Source organism: Onychomys torridus, chromosome 1, assembly GCF_903995425.1.
Source record: "Onychomys torridus chromosome 1, mOncTor1.1, whole genome shotgun sequence".
NCBI lineage: Eukaryota > Metazoa > Chordata > Mammalia > Rodentia > Cricetidae > Onychomys > Onychomys torridus.
Window position 1 is genome coordinate 5,694,019 of NC_050443.1, and position 17,382 is coordinate 5,711,400.

At 39.0% G+C, this 17,382-nt stretch overlaps 1 pseudogene; it reads right to left on the reverse strand.

Annotated features, from left to right (window-relative positions):
- Window positions 1-14,599: 14,599 nt before the first annotated feature.
- Window positions 14,600-15,483, reverse strand: LOC118579654 (annotated as a pseudogene).
- Between the last annotated feature and the right edge of the window lie 1,899 nt (window positions 15,484-17,382).

Consider the following 17,382-nt stretch of genomic DNA (forward strand, 5'->3'; position numbering starts at 1 on the left):
TCTGGTGTGAGATTATCTATTTCCTTTGTTTTGTGGGTTTAGTTAACTTTCTTTTGTTGTTTTCCTTCTGATAACCTCTATAGGGTGTAGCTAGAGTTTTCCTGCCTGGCCCACAGTCAGGACAAATCTCTCTCACCTGCCAGTCCCACAGTGGCTCAGACCCAACCAAGAAAGCACACAAAGACTTATATTGTTTAGAAACTGTATGGCCATGGCAGGCTTCTTGTTATCTAGTTCTTATATCTTAAATTAACCCATTTCTATAAATCTATACTTTGTCATGTGACTTGTGGCTTACCATTTTCTTACATCCATCTTGCCATGGCAGCGGGTGGCCTTGTCTGTCTGCCCCAGCCTTCTCCCTCCCAGAATTCTCCTCCCTCTTGTCCTGCCTATACTTCCTGCCCAGCCACTGGCCAATCAGAATTTTATTTACACAGAGTGATATCCACAACAACAGGGATGGATTTGAGTGTATATATTGTTTAAATTTGACTTTGTTATAAAGTATCTTGATTCCTTCATCTATAGCAATTAAAAATGTTGCTGGGTATAGCAGTATGGACCTATTTCCATGATCCTTTAGAGTCTCCAGGAAATCTGTCCAATCCCTTCCAGCTTTTAAAGTCTCTAATGAAAAGTCAGGTGTAATTCTGTCAGGTCTGTCTTTATATATTACTTGGTCTTTTCCCCTGTAACTTTTAATATGCATTCTTATTCTGTATGTTTAGTGTTTTCATCATTATGTGGTGTGGGAAATTACTTTTCTGATCAAATTTATGTGGTGTTCTATAAGCTTCTTGTACCCTTATAGGCATGTGCTTTCTTAGGTTAGGAATTTTTCTTCTGTGACTTTGATAATTCTAATTTCTGTATTTTTTTGTTCTTCTATTTATATTATACTTAGGTTTGGTTTTTTCATACTTTTCCAGGTTTTTTGGATGTTTTGCGTTAGAAAATTTCTTAGATTTAATATTTGATTTGATTAATGAATCTATTTCATCTATCATGTCTTAAACATCTGAGATTTTCTCCTGCATTTCTTGTCTTCTGTTGGTGATATTTGTATCTACAGTTCCTGTTCACTTACCAAGGTTTTCCATTTCCAGAAACCCCTCAGTTTGTATTTTTTATTGCCTCTATTTTTATTTATATGTATTGAACAGTTTTCTTGGCCTGGTTGTTTTTTGTTTACCTTCTTGCCCTCTTCACATTATTTTAGAGACTTATTGATTTCCTCCAATTCTTTGTGTTTTCTTGGATTTTTTTAAGGGGTCTTGGCATATGCTCTTTAAGAATCTCTATCATATCCATAAAGTTGTTTTAAGGTAGTTTTCTTGTGCTTCAGATGCATTGGAATATTCATGTTTTTCTACAATGGGATATCTGGACTCTGGTGGTACCATATTAACTTGAATATTGGTTTTTCTAGATAGGGTTTGCCTGTGTAGTTTTGGTGCCTGACCTGGATCTTTCTCCAAAGACCAGGCTGGCCTCAAACTCAAAGAGATCTGCCTAGCTCTACCTTCTGATTGCTGGGATTAAAGGCATGTGCCACCACCAGCCAGCTCATCAATTGTATTCTTACACTGGCATTTTTGTATCAGGATTGGGTTTATTATAAATCTAGGTGCTGATTTCTGATGTTGTCTTTTTGGGTGATGTTTTATTTCATTGTTTCTGTTTCCTCTGGTCTTCTATCTTTCTGGCCTTGTTTTCTCATGGCCGGTATGACCTCTAATCCAGGAGCAAATTCCTTCCAAGTTGAGGATTGTCCTGTCTATCTTAGCCTTTGGTTCAGCATGGATTCTCTGTTTTCTAACTGTTCTGGCCTGTAGCTGAGCAATGGAAGTCTGTAGGATTGGGCATAGAGCTTGGCTATTGGGAAGTTGGTGAGATGAGAGAGCAAAGACCTTGAAGTGAGTAGTTTAATCTAGTGAGTGGGTCACTTCATCTGGTGAGTGGGTCACTAACCATTCATTCAGAGTTGTGTGTCCTGTACCTGAACAAAGGAAATTCAGAGAAGTTTGGCATGCCAGAGTTGGAGACAAGTCCATGATTCTTGGCCATTAATGGGGTTGAAGGAGTATTGTTCAAATTGCTTAAAGGGCTTTTTAATCATAAATCCCAGAGCCTGATGTTGGGGTGAAAGCAGGAATATCAAAGAAGCAGAGCAAACCATAGCTACCAGCTCTACCTCACCAACTTGTCAGCCTGAAAGAGCTTCACCTGAAGGGACTTCAGCTGAAAAAGCTTCCTCCCATGACAATGCCTTTAGCCAAAACTTTAGTTCCTGTCTCCTCACACCTTATATACCTTTCTCTGCCCAGCCATGTCATTTCCTTCCTTAACCTTCTTAGGGCTGGGAGTAAAGGTATATGATCCCAATTATTGGGATAAAAGGTATGTGCACTACTGTCTGTCTCTGTTTCTCTCCTAGACTGGGTCAATCTTATATAGTCCATGGTAGCTTTGAACTCACAGAAATCCAGATGGATCTCTGCCTCCTGAGTGCTAGGATTAAAGGTGTGTGCCACTACTGTATGGCCTATATATTTAAGCTAGTAGCTTTGATCCTCAGGCAAGCTTTATTAGGGTACACAATATATAACCACAAAGAGACATGTGGTGGAATAGGTCTTAGGGAACCAAATGTAGGTATTAAGGGAGGTGAGCAGACAAGTAGGTCACTCACCTTTCTTCTGATTGTTGTTGCCTGCACATGAGCAGCAGAAGTCTACTGAATTACAAAAATTAATTTTATAATGATGGGATGAAAATCTGGGAAAATTTTTTAAAAATATGGACCTCATTGTGAAACACAATCTTTAAATTCTCTAAGTATATATTTTTATTTTGAAACTTACCAATAGTTACATTATTTCCCCCTTTCTCTTTCCTCCCAAGAGCCCTTTTTGTGTTTCCTCCCCAATTGTTCCCAAGTTAAGAGCTTCTCTTTCTTTAAATGTAAAAACAGACACAGACACACACATACACACACACAGACACACACACACACACACTATATATATATATATATATATATATATATATATATATATATATATATATAACATGATTTGTCTATAAAATGATACTTGTATGTAATCTTTTTCAAAGTTGACCAAATGGTAGGTTAATCCCTGGAGAAGACTATTTCTTCTGTTCTCAGTATTAATTAGTTATTTGTAGCTGTCTGTCAAAGGTTGAGGCCTCATGAGATTCACTCCTCCCATGTTTACATGTCTATCAATATAACTGTTGTTTAGGTTTTATTGTGGAAGCCACATTGATGAGACTTCATGGGTGAAGCTTCTCTGATTTTTTTTATTTTTTCTTTATTATTATTTGTTTTAAATTTTATACATCAGCCATGGGTTCCCCTGTCCTCCATCTCCCGCCCCCACCCCCACCCTCCCCCCAGCCCCTCCCTTCCATTCCCATGTCCTCCAGGATAAAGGCACCCCTGGGTATTCATTTAAACCTGGTGGATTCAGTATAGGCAGGTCCTGTCACCTCCTTCCAGACTGAGCAAAATGTCCCTGTGTAAGCCCAAGGTTTCAAACAGCCAGCTCATGCACTAAGGACAGATCCTGGTCGCAAAGACTGTGTGCCTCTCAAGAAGATCAAGCTACTCAATTGTCTCACTTATCCAGAGGGCCTGATCCAGATGGGGGCTCCACAGTCTTTGGTTCATAATTCATGTGCTTCCATTCGTTTGGTTATTTGTCCCTGTGATTTTTGCAATCTTGGATTCAACAATTCACACTCTTGCAGACCCTCCTCTTTCTCAACAGTTGGGCACTTGGAGCTCCACCTGGGGCCTGGCTGAGGATCTCTGCATCCACTTCCTTCAGTTATTGGACAAGAGTTCCAGCACAACAGTTAGGGTGTTTAGACATCTGTTCCCCAGATTAGGATAGATCAGGCTTTCTCTCAACCATTGCCAGCAGTCTACAGAGGATGTATCATTGTAGATTTTTGGGGACCTCTCCAGCACTCTGCCTATTCCTGTTCTCATGTGGTCTTCATTTATCATGGTCTGTTATTCCTTGTTCTCCCTTTCTGTTCTTGATCCAGCTGGGATCTCCTGCTCCCCTAAGCTTTCTTTCCCTCAAAACTAGCCCTTCATTTCTGCCACTCTCATCCAGGATGTTCATGTAGATCTCATCCATTTCTCTGTCTTTGGGTGATCCTTGGGTCTTTCCTAGGGTCCCATTTTCTAGGTAGCCTCCCTGGAGTTGTGGAGCAGTCTAGTAATCTTTGTTTTACATCTAGTATCCTCCTATGAGTGAGTACATACCATGTTTGTCCTTCTGAGTCTGGGTTACCTCACTCAGGATGATTTTTTCCAGATCCATCCATTTGCCTGGAAACCTCATGATGTCATTGTTTTTCTCTGCTGAGTATTGCTCCATTGTGTATATGTACCATATTTTCTTTATCCATTCTTCATTTGAAGGGCATCTAGGTTGTTTCCAGGTTATGGCTATTACAAACAAAGCTGATACGAACATAGCTGAGCAAATGCCCTTTGTGGTATGATTGAGCATTCCTTGGCTATATGCCCAAGAGTGATATAGCTGGGTCTTGGGGGAGATGGATTCCCTATTTTCTAAGGAAGCGCCATATTGATTTCCAAAGTGGCTATACAAGCTTGCATTCCAACCAGCAGTGGAGGAGAGTTCCCCTTGCTCTACATCCTCTCCAGCATAAGCTGTCTTCTGTGCTTTTGATCTTAGCCATTCTGACAGGTGTAAGGTGGTATCTCAGAGTGATTTTGATTTCCATTTCCCGGATAGTTAGGGATGTTGAGCAATTCCTTAAATGTCTTTCAGCCATTTGAATTTCCTCTGTGGAGAATTCTCTGTTTAGTTCTATAGCCCATTTCTTAATTGGACTGTTGGGCATTTTGATGTCTAATTTCTTGAGTTCTTTATATATTCTGGATATCAGCCCACTGTCAGATGTGGGGTTGGTGAAGACCTTTTCCCATTCTGTAGGCTGTTGCTTTGTCTTGTTGGCCGTATCTTTTGTTCTACAAAAGCTTCTCAGTTTCAACAGGTCCCATTGATTGATTGTTTCTCTCAGTGTCTGTGTTACTGGTATTATGTTTAGAAAGTGATCTCTGGTGCCAATGTGTTCAAGAGTACTTCTTACTTTCTCTACTATCAGGTTCAGAGTAGCTGGATTTATGTTGAGGTGGTTGATCCACTTAGATTTAAGTTTTGGGCATGGTGACAGATTTGCAGCCTTCTACACATTTACATCCAGTTATGCCAGCACCATTTGTTGAAGATGCTTTATTTTTTCCATTGTTCATTTTTGGCTTCTTTGTCAAAAATTATATGTTCATAGGTGTGCGGGTTAATGTCAGAGTCTTCAATTCGATTCCGTTGGTCCACATGTCAGTTTTTATGCCAGTACCAAGCTGTTTTTATTACTGTAGCTCTATAGTAGAGCTTGAGATTGGGGATTGTGATGCCTCCAGAGGTTGTTTTATTGTACAGGGTTGTTTTGGCTATCCTGGGTTTTTTGTTTTTCCATATGAAGTTGGGTATTATTCTGTGCAGATCTGTGAAGACTTGTGTTGGTAATTTGATGGGAATTACATTGAATCTGTAGATAGCTTTTGGTATGATCGCCATTTTTACTATGTTAATCCTGCCTATCCATGAGCTTGGGAGATCTTCCCATTTTCTGACATCTTCTTTAATTTCTTTTTTCAGGGACTTAAAGTTCTTATCATATAGGTCCTTCACATGCTTAGTTAGAGTAACCCCAAGGTATTTTATATCATTTGTGGCTATTGTAAAAGGTGATGTATTTCTTATTTCCTTCTCAGTCTTTTTGTCTACTGTATATAGGAGGGCTACTGATTTTTTGAGTTTATCTTGTATCCTGCAAAGTTGCTGAAGGTTTTTATTACCTGTATCAGTTCCTTGGTTGAATTTTTGGGATCAATCATGTATAGTAACATGTCATCTGCAAATAGGGAGAGCTTGGCTTCTACCTTTCCAATTTGTATCCCCTTAATCTCTTTATGTTATCTTACAGCTCTGGCTAGAACTTCAATTACTATATTGAATAAGTATGGGGAGAGGGGACATCCTTGCCTTGTTCCTCATTTTAGTGGTATTGTTTTGAGTTTCTCTCCATTTAATTTTATGTTGGCTGTTGGCTTGTTGTAGATTGCCTTTATTATGTATAGGTATGTTCCATGTGTTCCTGATCGCTCCAAGACCTTTATCGTGAAGGGGTGTTGGATTTTGTCAAATGACTTTTCTGCATCTAGTGAGATGATCATGTGTTTTTTTTTTTTCTTTCAGTGTGTTTATATGGTGTATTACATTGATGGACTTTTGTATGTTGAACCACACTTGCATCCCTGGGATGAAGCCTACATGATCATGGTAGATAATTGTTTTGATGTGTTATTGGATTCTGTTTGCCAGAATTTTATTGAGTGTTTTTGCATTAATGTTCATGAGGGAGATCGGTCTGTAGTTTTATTTCTTTGTTGCATCTTAGTTTGGTTTAGGAATCAGGGTAATTGTAGCCTCATAGAAGAAGTTTGGTAATATACCTTCTGCTTCTATTGTGTCGAACAATTTAAAGAGTATTGGTATTAAGTCTTCTTTGAAGATCTGGTAGAATTCTGCAGTGAAACCATCAGGTCTATGGCTTTTTTTGGTTGGGAGACTTTTAATGACTGGTTCTATTTCCTTAGGGGTTATTGGATTATTTAAATGGATTATCTGGTCTTGATTTAACTTAGGTATGTGGTACCTATCCAGAAAATTATCCATTTCTTTTAGACTTTCCAGTTTTGTAGAGTAGAGGTTTTTGAAGTATGACCTGGTAATTCTCTGGATTTCCTCATTGTCTGTTGTGATGTCCCCCTTTTCATTTCTGATTTTGTTAATTTGGATGCTCTCTCTCTGTCTTTTGGTTAGTTTGGATAAGGGCTTGTCTATCTTGTTGATCTTCTCAAAGAACCAACTCTTTGTTTCATTAATCCTTTGTATTATTCTCTTTATTTCTATTTTATTGATTTCAGCTCTCAATTTGATAATTTCCTGGCATCTGTTCCTCCTGGGAGACTTTGTTTCTTCCAGTTCAAGGGCTTTCAGGTGTGATGTCAAGTCACCAGTGTGAGCTTTCTCCAACTTCTTTATGTGGGCATTCAGTGCTATGAATTTCCCTATTAGCACTGCTTTCATAGTATCCCATAAGTTTGGGTATGTGGTGTATTCATTTTCATTGATCTCTAGGAAGTCTTTAATTTCTTTCTTTATTTCTTCCTTAACCCATTGGTGATTCAGTTGAGCATTATTCAGTTTCTTTGAGATAGCGGGATTTCTGTAGTTTTTTATGTTGTTCAAATCTAACTTTAAACCATTGTGGTCTGATGGAACACAGGAGGTTATTGCAATTGTTTTGTGTCAGTTGAGATTTGCTTTGTGGCCAAGTATGTGTTGGATTTTAAAGAAGGTTCAATGAGGTGCTGAGAAGAAGGTATATTCTTTTTTGTTTGGGTGGAATGTGCTTTAGATATTGATTAAGTCCATTTGAGCCATATCATCAGTTAAGTCTATTATGTCTCTGTTATGTTTCAATTTGGCCAATCTGTCCGGAGGTGAAAGTGGTGTGTTGAAGTCTCCTACTATTAATGTGTGGGGTTTTATATGTGATTTAAGCTTTCGTAATGTTTCTTTTACATATGTGGGTGCCCTTGTTTTGGGGGCATAAATGTTCAGAACTGAGACTTCATCTTGGTGGATCTTTCCTGCGATGAGTATGTAATGTCCTTCACCATCTCTTTTGATTGACTTTAGTTTGAAGTCCATTTTGCTGGATATTAGGATGGCTACACCAGCTTGCTTCTTAAGACCACTTCATTGGAAAGTCTTTCCCCAGCCTTTTATTCTTAGGAGGTGTCTGTTTTTGAATTTGAGGTGTATTTCTTGTATGCAGCAGAAAGATGGGTCCCGTTTTTGTATCCATTCTGTTAGTCTGTGTCTTTTTATAAGTGAATTAAGTCCATTGATATTAAGGGATATTAAATGACCAGTGATTGTTCTTTCCTGTTGTTATTTTTATTTTTTGTGGTAGTGTGTGTGTACTTCTCTTCTTTGGGGTTTACTGCTGTGGTGTTATCTATTGCCTGTGTTTTCATGGGTGTATCTGCCTTCCTTAGGTTGGAATTTTCCTTCTAGTGCTCTCTGTAGGGCTGGGTTTGTGGATAAGTATTGTTTAAATCTTGTTTTGTCTTGGAAGGTCTTGTTCACTCCATCTATGATGATTAAAAGTTTTGCTGGGTATATTAGTCTAGGCTGACATCCATGGACTCTCAGTGTCTGCATTATATCTGTCCAGGTCCTTCTGGCTTTCAATGTCTCCATCAAGAAGTCATTTGTTATTCTGATTGGTTTGCCTTTATAAGTCACTTGGCCCTTTTTCTTTGCTGCCCTTAATATTCTTTCTTTATTCTGTATGTTTAGTTGTTTAATTATTATGTGGCGAGGGGACTTTTTGGGGGGTCTTGTCTGTTTGGTGTTCTATAGGCTTTTTGTATCTTCATAGGCATTTCCTTCTTTAAGTTGTGAAAGTTTTCTTATATGATCTTGTGCCTTTGAGTTGGTATTCTTCTCCTTCCTCTATCCCTAATATTTGTAGGTTTGATCTTTCATGGTGTCCCAAATTTCTTAGACATTTTGGGTCATGACTTTGTTGGTTTTAGTGTTTTCTTTGACTGATGAATCTTTTTCTTCTACCGTATCTTCAGCACCAGAGATCCTCTCTTCCATCTCTTACATTCTGTTGGTTATACTTGCCTCTGAATTTCCTGTGTGTTTACTAAGATTTTCTATTTCCAACATTCCTTCTGCTAGTGTATTCTTCATTTTTTCTATTTCCCTCTTCAGATCTTTGATTGTCTCCCTTGATTTTTCATGATTTTCATTCAAGGATTTATTGTTTTCTTCTGCTTTAATTGTCCTTTCCTCTAGTTTTTTAATAGTGTTCTTCCCAATTTTTCTTTGTCTGTTCTTCTACTTTACTTTTGATTTCTTCTTTATAAGGCTCTAGACTCTTTATGATGTTACTTATAAGGTTGTTTTCTTCTTCTTCTTCCATTCCGTGGTGTTAAGGTCTATCTGTTGGAGAAGGGCTAGGTTCTGGTGATGCTGTATTGCTCTTTATTTTGTTGTATATACTTCTGCCTTGACATCCACCCATCTCCTCTTGTGTTCGTTCTTGGTCTTATCAGTGTACTTGGTCCAGAGAGAGATGACTGATTTAGGGAGCCTCTCTCTGGTACAGATGGAAGCTCTGGGCCAGATGGGAGCACTGGTCCAGATGAGAGTGCTGGCCAAATAGGAGCTGGGGGGGCTGGACTCTGAGTCTCGGGAAGTCCCTGGGGTCTCCTTATTTTGTCCAGATGGGATCTCCTCTTGTCCAGATGGGAGTTACTCTGGTCTCTGGTCCAGATGGGAGTTCCAGGGCATGATGGAAGCTTGGAGCTGGTCTCTGATTCTCAGGAAGTGGCTGGGGTCTCCAGGAGATGGGTGTGGGGGCAGGGTGTGGAGACTGCAGTTTCTCCCTGCAGTCTTGGAAAAGGGGAGCCCTCATGCAGAGCCTGCCTATTTGCAGGAAACTGGGGTAAAGTTGGTCAGGTCCTCCCGGGAAGGCCTGTGTCCAGTGCTGGGACCCAGGTGCAGTTGCCTCTCTGACTATAACCCAGGTACTCACCTCTCATCCAGATGGGAGTTCCTTCTCTGATATTTTTAGGAGATGTACTATCACAGAAATCTTCCCATTCCTCTGGCTCATATAATCTTCTCAACGTTTTTTGCACTATGATTTTTGAAGCTGAGATGCAGTTATGTTGTAGGTGTATCAGATGAGACCAGGCAACACATGGCCTCTTGTTCTCAACATTTTTGTTTGTCATACTTCTCTCTAATGGACTCCATCTTTTGCAAAGCACATTTCTCTGATGATGTGAAAGACCCATGTTTATCTTTAGTTATAAGAATAAAAATTTGCCATGTGGTTAGTAGTCATGCTGGTTTAATAACATGATAGTACCAGATTCTCCTCTATGACCCATGACCTCACTATTTATGAGTAGTTGCCTCAGTGTCAAGAACCAGAAATGAATTTTGTCTACAAAACAATAATATTTCCAAATTCTTTTATGCAGCCATTATCAACCTGAAACCAAGGCCAGACAAAATGTATTTTGGCACACACATGGTCTCTTAAGGATTCTACAGCCAATTAGCTCGTGGTAAATTGGCAAAGCCATTACTCATATGGGCCAGGATGAAAAGGATTGGCAAAACCTCCCTTTGGATTCTGAAAGTTCATGAAAGTTCTGACAAGTAGGCTTCCTCAGCTCAGATATTAACAGTCTGTGACTTCTCACATACAGACACCTGCTCTGGAGAAAAGTCACATTTTGCCATGGGTTGTACTTAGCAAATATGATGAAGTTCCAGGTTGCAGTGGTAGCTGTATAAGAGAATATCACCCCATCTAAAATTTATTGTAAGTGTGTCTGTGAGTCTCTCCTTTCTTCATACCATTACCCACTTAGCCAGGGTTCTAGGACACAAGCTGCATGAAACCTGACAAAGGGCTCAGAGCACAAGCCAGCTCCTCACCAGGCTTCAAATAAGAGCAAAATAAAACTCCCAGCTTGTTGGTCTTTCAGGAATTTGGTCCCCAGCTTTAGAAAATTAACTTACACAGATTTAATATACCAACATTACTAAGAAGTATAAAGCAGGAAATTTTAGATGTGTTAGACATATTTACAAGTGTTTATGAACATAGGGTATGCTGCACATAACAAAAGTAGTCTTATGCTATACATTAAATATCCATCAACAAACTTCAATTATTGATGAACAGTGTAAAAATAAACTTTATTTTAAAACTGTGCATAGGAGCATGGGAGAAGGGAGTATGAAATGGACATCCCTTTTGGTGGTTAGCATTTACAGCCTCTTACTCTTAGCACTCTGAGTGGTTATTCATCTCTCAATTGATACCCATTTTCAAAAACAAGATTTTGGATGAAGGTTTAGAGCTATCCAAGTGTATGGTTATAAATGTAATACTGAGAAAACAATTTGACAACATAATAAAAAAAACAAAGAACAATAGCAGGTTCTAAGTTATGGTTATGATGGTCTTTTATCCAAGATGACAGTGTCAGGCATGAAATTCACTTTTGTAAAATAGGTCTAAAATCTGTTCAAGAAACATATAGCCTTTCTATATGTGCATGAATGGGCACATCTTGCTTGGAAGGTCAGTATTAAAGTATGAAGGATACAGCAAGAGGTAAGAGCAATGATGTTATTTCCCCTGTAAATCTACATAGTATCTTCTGGCAATATCAACATTATCCAGCAGAGATGCTTCCTAATCAGTGTTCAAGATGTTGAGAGAACCTCTGATTTTGGATATTCAGGGAGAAAATACTGATCAGAGTTGGTATCTTTGAGGAATCTGTCAGATGGATTTGCTGAATTTCACACTAAAATAGTATTTGAGTACCTGCTTTGTCAGCCTGAAAATATCCAGCCATAGATGTTGTGATCTGTCTGAGGCTGGGATGACACTGTTGACTCTGGTTTTTGTTGCATCATAAACACTGGGCACTCACTGGGGCTCCTCTTGGATATCCCACTGTTGTCCAGTATCATGGGATTCTTGCAACTTTGTGTCTTCATGACTGGCCCCTTCACATGCTCCAATGGGTCATAGGTGTGGTGGATGATGGGATGTACAACACATAGTCCTGGATTGTTGCTGGATTGATTATCCCACTAGCTCTCCTTCATCCCCAACTCCAGGATTAGCTCTCCAGTACCAATCTGGATGTTTCACCAGTGCTATATAGTAAATAGGAAGGATCAGGTCCTGTTCTAAGTGCCTGCTCACCTACATATACACTACCAGGGGCTAGCTCTACTATGTTGTAGGTATAGGGGCCACTTTGTCCAGTGCTATATCTGATGAGAGGCAGGGCCAGCTCTCTTGTTCTCATAACCTCAGAGATTGCACTCCCAACTGCCACAGCCCTAGAAAGGTGTGTGTGCAGATTCTGTCCTTTTCCCATAGCACCATATAACAGATTAGGGGAAGGAAATTATCTCTCATAATTACATTCTTGAGCCAGGCTCACCTGCATCACTGCCAGGAGGGTCACCTCTACTATATTGCCCAGACAAGATTCAGTACCCATTCTTTCTAGTGCTACAGCTAGTGATATACTGGGTCAGCTCATCAGTTCTCATGATCTCAGAGCCAGCTCTCCTATCAACCACAGATAGTAGGGCATGGGGTGGGAAGATATCACTCCCCGCTCACACCATTATATGGCAGATGAAGGTTGGGACAAAATATCCCATTCTCACATTCTTGGGGATGGATCAGCTCGTCCCCTTATCAACAGAATCATCTCTACTCTGTTACCTTGAACAGGTACAGTGTTTTCTTTCCCTAGTGCTGTAGTTTTTGAGGGTTGTGGTCACCTCTCCTGCCCAACAGAGGTAATGAAGTGTGAGAGAGAGGGCATCTTTTTCTTGCCCATGCCACCATATAGAAGACAAGGGGGCAGGACCAGCCCTCCCTCTTTCAAACACTCAGGGCTGACATACCAAAGTGCCTGCCAACAGGATCAGACAAGTCATGCTGCTCAGTCAAGGTACAAAGCCTGCTTTCCCAAGTGCTTTAGCCTTGGAGGGGTAGGACCAGTTCTCCCTACTGTTGCAGCCAGAGGAGTGTGGGTCTAACTCTGTGAAGCCCTATTTTCTTGGCCTTCACTAAAACAGGCATCACAGACATCAACACAGTCCATGGCTACTACAGGGCCATGGGCCCAGACATGGGCCTTGGCTGTAGCTCAGACCCAGACAACAATATATCCCCAGGTGGCAAACAAGCCACCTACCTCAACTCACTGCATTCAGCTCATCAAATCTGCCTCTCTCCACAGGACATAAACCTTTCTCTCTCTCTCTCTCTTCTCTCTCTCTCTCTCTCTCTCTCTCTCTCTCTCTCTCTCTCTCATACCACAACATCTATTTGCTCAGCATAAAATATCCTATCCACTTGGCACATTGTAGTACCCCCAGACCAGAATGTGGATCTTTGTCTCCCATGTAGTCTTATTAGCAATGGGCAGGATCCTTTTTTCTTCTCTGTGCCTGAGACAGAGAATCCTGGACCATAATGTGGATATTTTGTGGACTCTTTATTCAATGAAATGTTTTTAAAAAGAGGAAAAAAATATTTTCTGGTTTCTAATATCTTAATCATGTAGTTTCTGTCTTTGAGTCCATCTATATGATTCATTACATTTACTGATGACTGTATGTGAAAACATCCCTGAATCTTTGGAAAGATTGACATTCTGTTTCATTTCTAAACTAAGATCAGTTTATTGTAATTAAGTCAAAATTAAAAGCATTAAAGAACTGCAACGAAATAGTCAATTAGAAGAACATATGCCAAGGAGTCCCAAATTAAGTACATTTAACAGAACTAGGGTGGAGTTAAAATAGATATGCTGAAGCATGTGATTTAATTATTTCTGTCCTCAAGTACTAGTCCATTTTACATATGAACACAAACTTATGTAACATTTTATCTGTTTATGGATATGTAGATCCCTAAAATTTTCTTATCTAATACATAGTAAATATTTCTATTTCTACTTAATAGAGCAGTAGTGAACATGGATGTGCAAATATCTCTAAGGTATGATATGGAGTTCTCTGGGTATATACCCATAACTGGAACAGCAGAGTCAATAGTTGTTTGATTTTGATTTTTTAGAAACCACAAAACTGATGTTCATAATGTTTTTATTAATGTCTCCCAAAAGTTTTTGATGAAGCCCAAAGCATTACTGTGATGCCAAATCATATAAAGACAGAATAATAAGAAAGAAAATTTGTAGATCAGTGTCACTGATGATATAACAATTCTCAATAAAATACTGGCAAACAAAATTCAAGATCATGTCAAAACCATCATTCAGTTTGAATTTATTTCTATATGAGGTGAAAGATAATAATATGATTTTTTGGTATTGTTGAAAGCTAAATAGTTGTGATGGGACCAGAACCCCTTGAAGAACCAATTCATGGTCAGTTATGGCTTCAGTTTTCCTTGCTGTTACAAAGTAGTAAATAGTGATGTCTGTGAAATCATCAAGCATCCAAGATACCCTGACATGAAGAAAGCAATAAGAAGTGGAGATTTACTGACAGGATTTTTTGCTGGCTCCTTTAAACATCAATAGGCAATGGGAAGACTCTCCCTGCTGCAAGTTGATGAGCATCATGGACCTTAGAAACTGTGATCATCTCATCCAACTTACTGATTCACCCAGATTACAAAATCACTATACTCATTTTAGTTAATCTTAGAAAGATTAGATATTACCCACTTAACTCTCTGTATCAAAGATTTGAGGGTGATGGGCAACTAAACAACCAGTTACAAAGCAAGACATATCATATAAATACTTACAACAAGATTAAGAGTTCTTATTCCTCATCAATACAAAACTGAATCAGGTCAGAATAGAATAATGACTCATAAGAACAACGGGTCCAAAAGATGGAAAACACAGAGAGGTGAATCTATTTATATTTATAAGCCACCAATTTTGATTATGCAGAACAGTAATGCAGCCTTGTAAAATGGAGGAGAGGGTGTAAAAAACAGAATGATAGTCAGAAAGGCCAGGATGTTCTGGGTGTCTCTGGACTCAGGAGCGGTTCTGCTGGAACCATGAGTGCTGTGGATATGTTGGACACACTACTTGAGTTTGTTCAGAATGATAATCATGGAACCACTGGACCAGGTGATAATTATGGAAAAGATTATTTCAGGACACACAAGCAATGCTGCATAGAGTGAGCCACTGACTTCATCTCTCCCTACAACTGAGCAGTATCCAAAGTCATGTTTTCCTGTCTCATTTTTGCTATTTATTTGTATAAATGGGTACATAAAGAAGATGAAATTTATCAACATGCACAAGACCCAGAGGAGGGCAATGGCACAGCCAATGAACTTTCCACCTTTAACTTTATGATCTCTCCAACAGGATTCCCTGGGACTGATGGTCATGGCTTGGAGAACACTCAAGAGACAGGTGGTACCAGTTGACACACACTGGCCAAATGTCTGAATGTATATTAGGATCTTGCATGCAAAATCATTCAAGAACTCCTTCAGCCCAAAAGCTCTCATTGTGTGGGACACTCCTGAAGATAGAATGATCATGGTGTTTGCTGCCATTTGGTACATGATAATCAAATATGTGGGCCTTAATGTGCATTCTCTATAGTAAAGGACTAGATAGTACAAAATAAGAGAGAAATTTCCCAGAATTCCAGTTGTAGTTTGTGATAAGAGAATGATTCTTATTGCCAGATTCCAGAAGTCCATTGTGCACAATTTCTTTTAGAATATGGCCCTGCTAATTCTCAGTATAATTAATGACAAATATTTGTAGCCTGGGATGGAGGAAGTAGCCTTTATTCCATGCAACAACTCAGAGACTAAAGCAATGGGTCCTTTAATCTCAGGAGAGCAAGGCTATCTCTGACTACTTAAAGAGACCTCATCCCAAATTTTTGATAGGAGTAGTTACTTCCCATGTATGTTACTCTGGGATTGCATAATACCTCAGAATATACAAAATGATGGGAGGAGATCCATTAAGTTTCCGAGAAAATGGTCATGCAGGACAATATGGTGTTCAACTGCGAGGAACAATAAAATGTAACAGCCCATACACACAAACATAATGCAAGCCTTAAGAAGATATTGAGATTTGCTAGTCATGTTTTAATAGAAAACAACTTTAATAATGATCACAAGCATTAAATATTTCAATTCTTATTGTATACCTCACCTAGAATCAAAAGAAAATTATTGAGAACTTTATAATACCACTAAGAATAGATGTATGGTCTTGTGAGCAGGTAAAGTTTCCTCCGTCTTATCATGGGTGGAACCATCTTTGTGTTAACCTGAAACTAAACTCCCTTTCTACCCTCTCTGTAAAATAGCCATTGTAATGTACCCAAACCTGTTGTAGAACCTGTGGGTTCAAAATAGGCAAGTTATTGCCCTGCTTCTAGCTTCTATTAATCTTCTTGCTTGCATTACTTCCTCCTTCCAACTGTCAAACAAGATATAGATTTCTGACATTTTTCCCACAACAGAACCTTGTAAATGCATTTCAGGCTGCTCTGTGAGAAATACTTCTCTCCATGTAGTCACCAAGCCCACACTTAGTACTGACTCTCAATTTTGGCTGTGGTCATGCAGAGTGGTCTTTAGGTCTTTAGTCTGTATCAGTCATACCTAAAAAATGATTAAAATCACATGATGCAATAGAATGATGGTTCTTGAAACAACTTACATCACATTAAGTTAAGAAATAGCTTTATAAATACCATACCACTTAAATTCACACACACACACACACACACACACACACACACACACACACACACAAGTATATACTCATGACAGTGCTATAACAGATAAGGAAATATCTGGTAAGATGAAATCTTACAAAATACACAAAAGAATGAAAATAGGCACAATATGCCAGCAAAAAATGCAAGGAGAAGGACAAGATCTGATGAATGATAACTGGGGAAAATCTTTAATGTCTATTGAAAATGTGTCTGACATAATCATGTACAACTCATTAGTCTAGTGTTGAAATGGTAGGAAAGAGAACAGTGTATTAGAATATCCATCAGTACAGTTCAGTGGGAGGAAACTCTCAGGACACTATATTTTATTCCTGTAGGAGTATACATGTGAAATCATTTTAAGTAGGGTGAGATTCCCTTGAAGAAGTAGGCAGAAGCAGCTGTGAATAAGTACCAGGATGAACAAAGCAGCCCTAGGAAGGACACAGTTACTCCACATACTTATCAGCCATGTGAGATGGTCAGTTGAATAATCAAGTACATGTAGAATTGGCAGTGAATCTTGGAATCTGAAGAAGTTAAAACAATATGAGTCAATAAGCTGAGACCATTGGAACTACCAGATACTAGAGGTCTCCCCTTATCCATGCACTGTAGAACACACTAGGAAATGGCTACAGAAAAAAAGAAAGTGTTCTATTAGTGAGTTAATACATGGCCAGGAATCACAAGCATACACTCTGCCTCAGTATGATTTCATTCTTGTAGTTGTTTAGAAATGTATGTTTATGTGGGATGAATTGCAGAGCCTAGAAAACTAGAAAAGAGTCCAAAATATGGTTAAAAGGAGCCTCTGTAAGAGGATGGTGAAGGTAAGAAAACATATATGGTATGA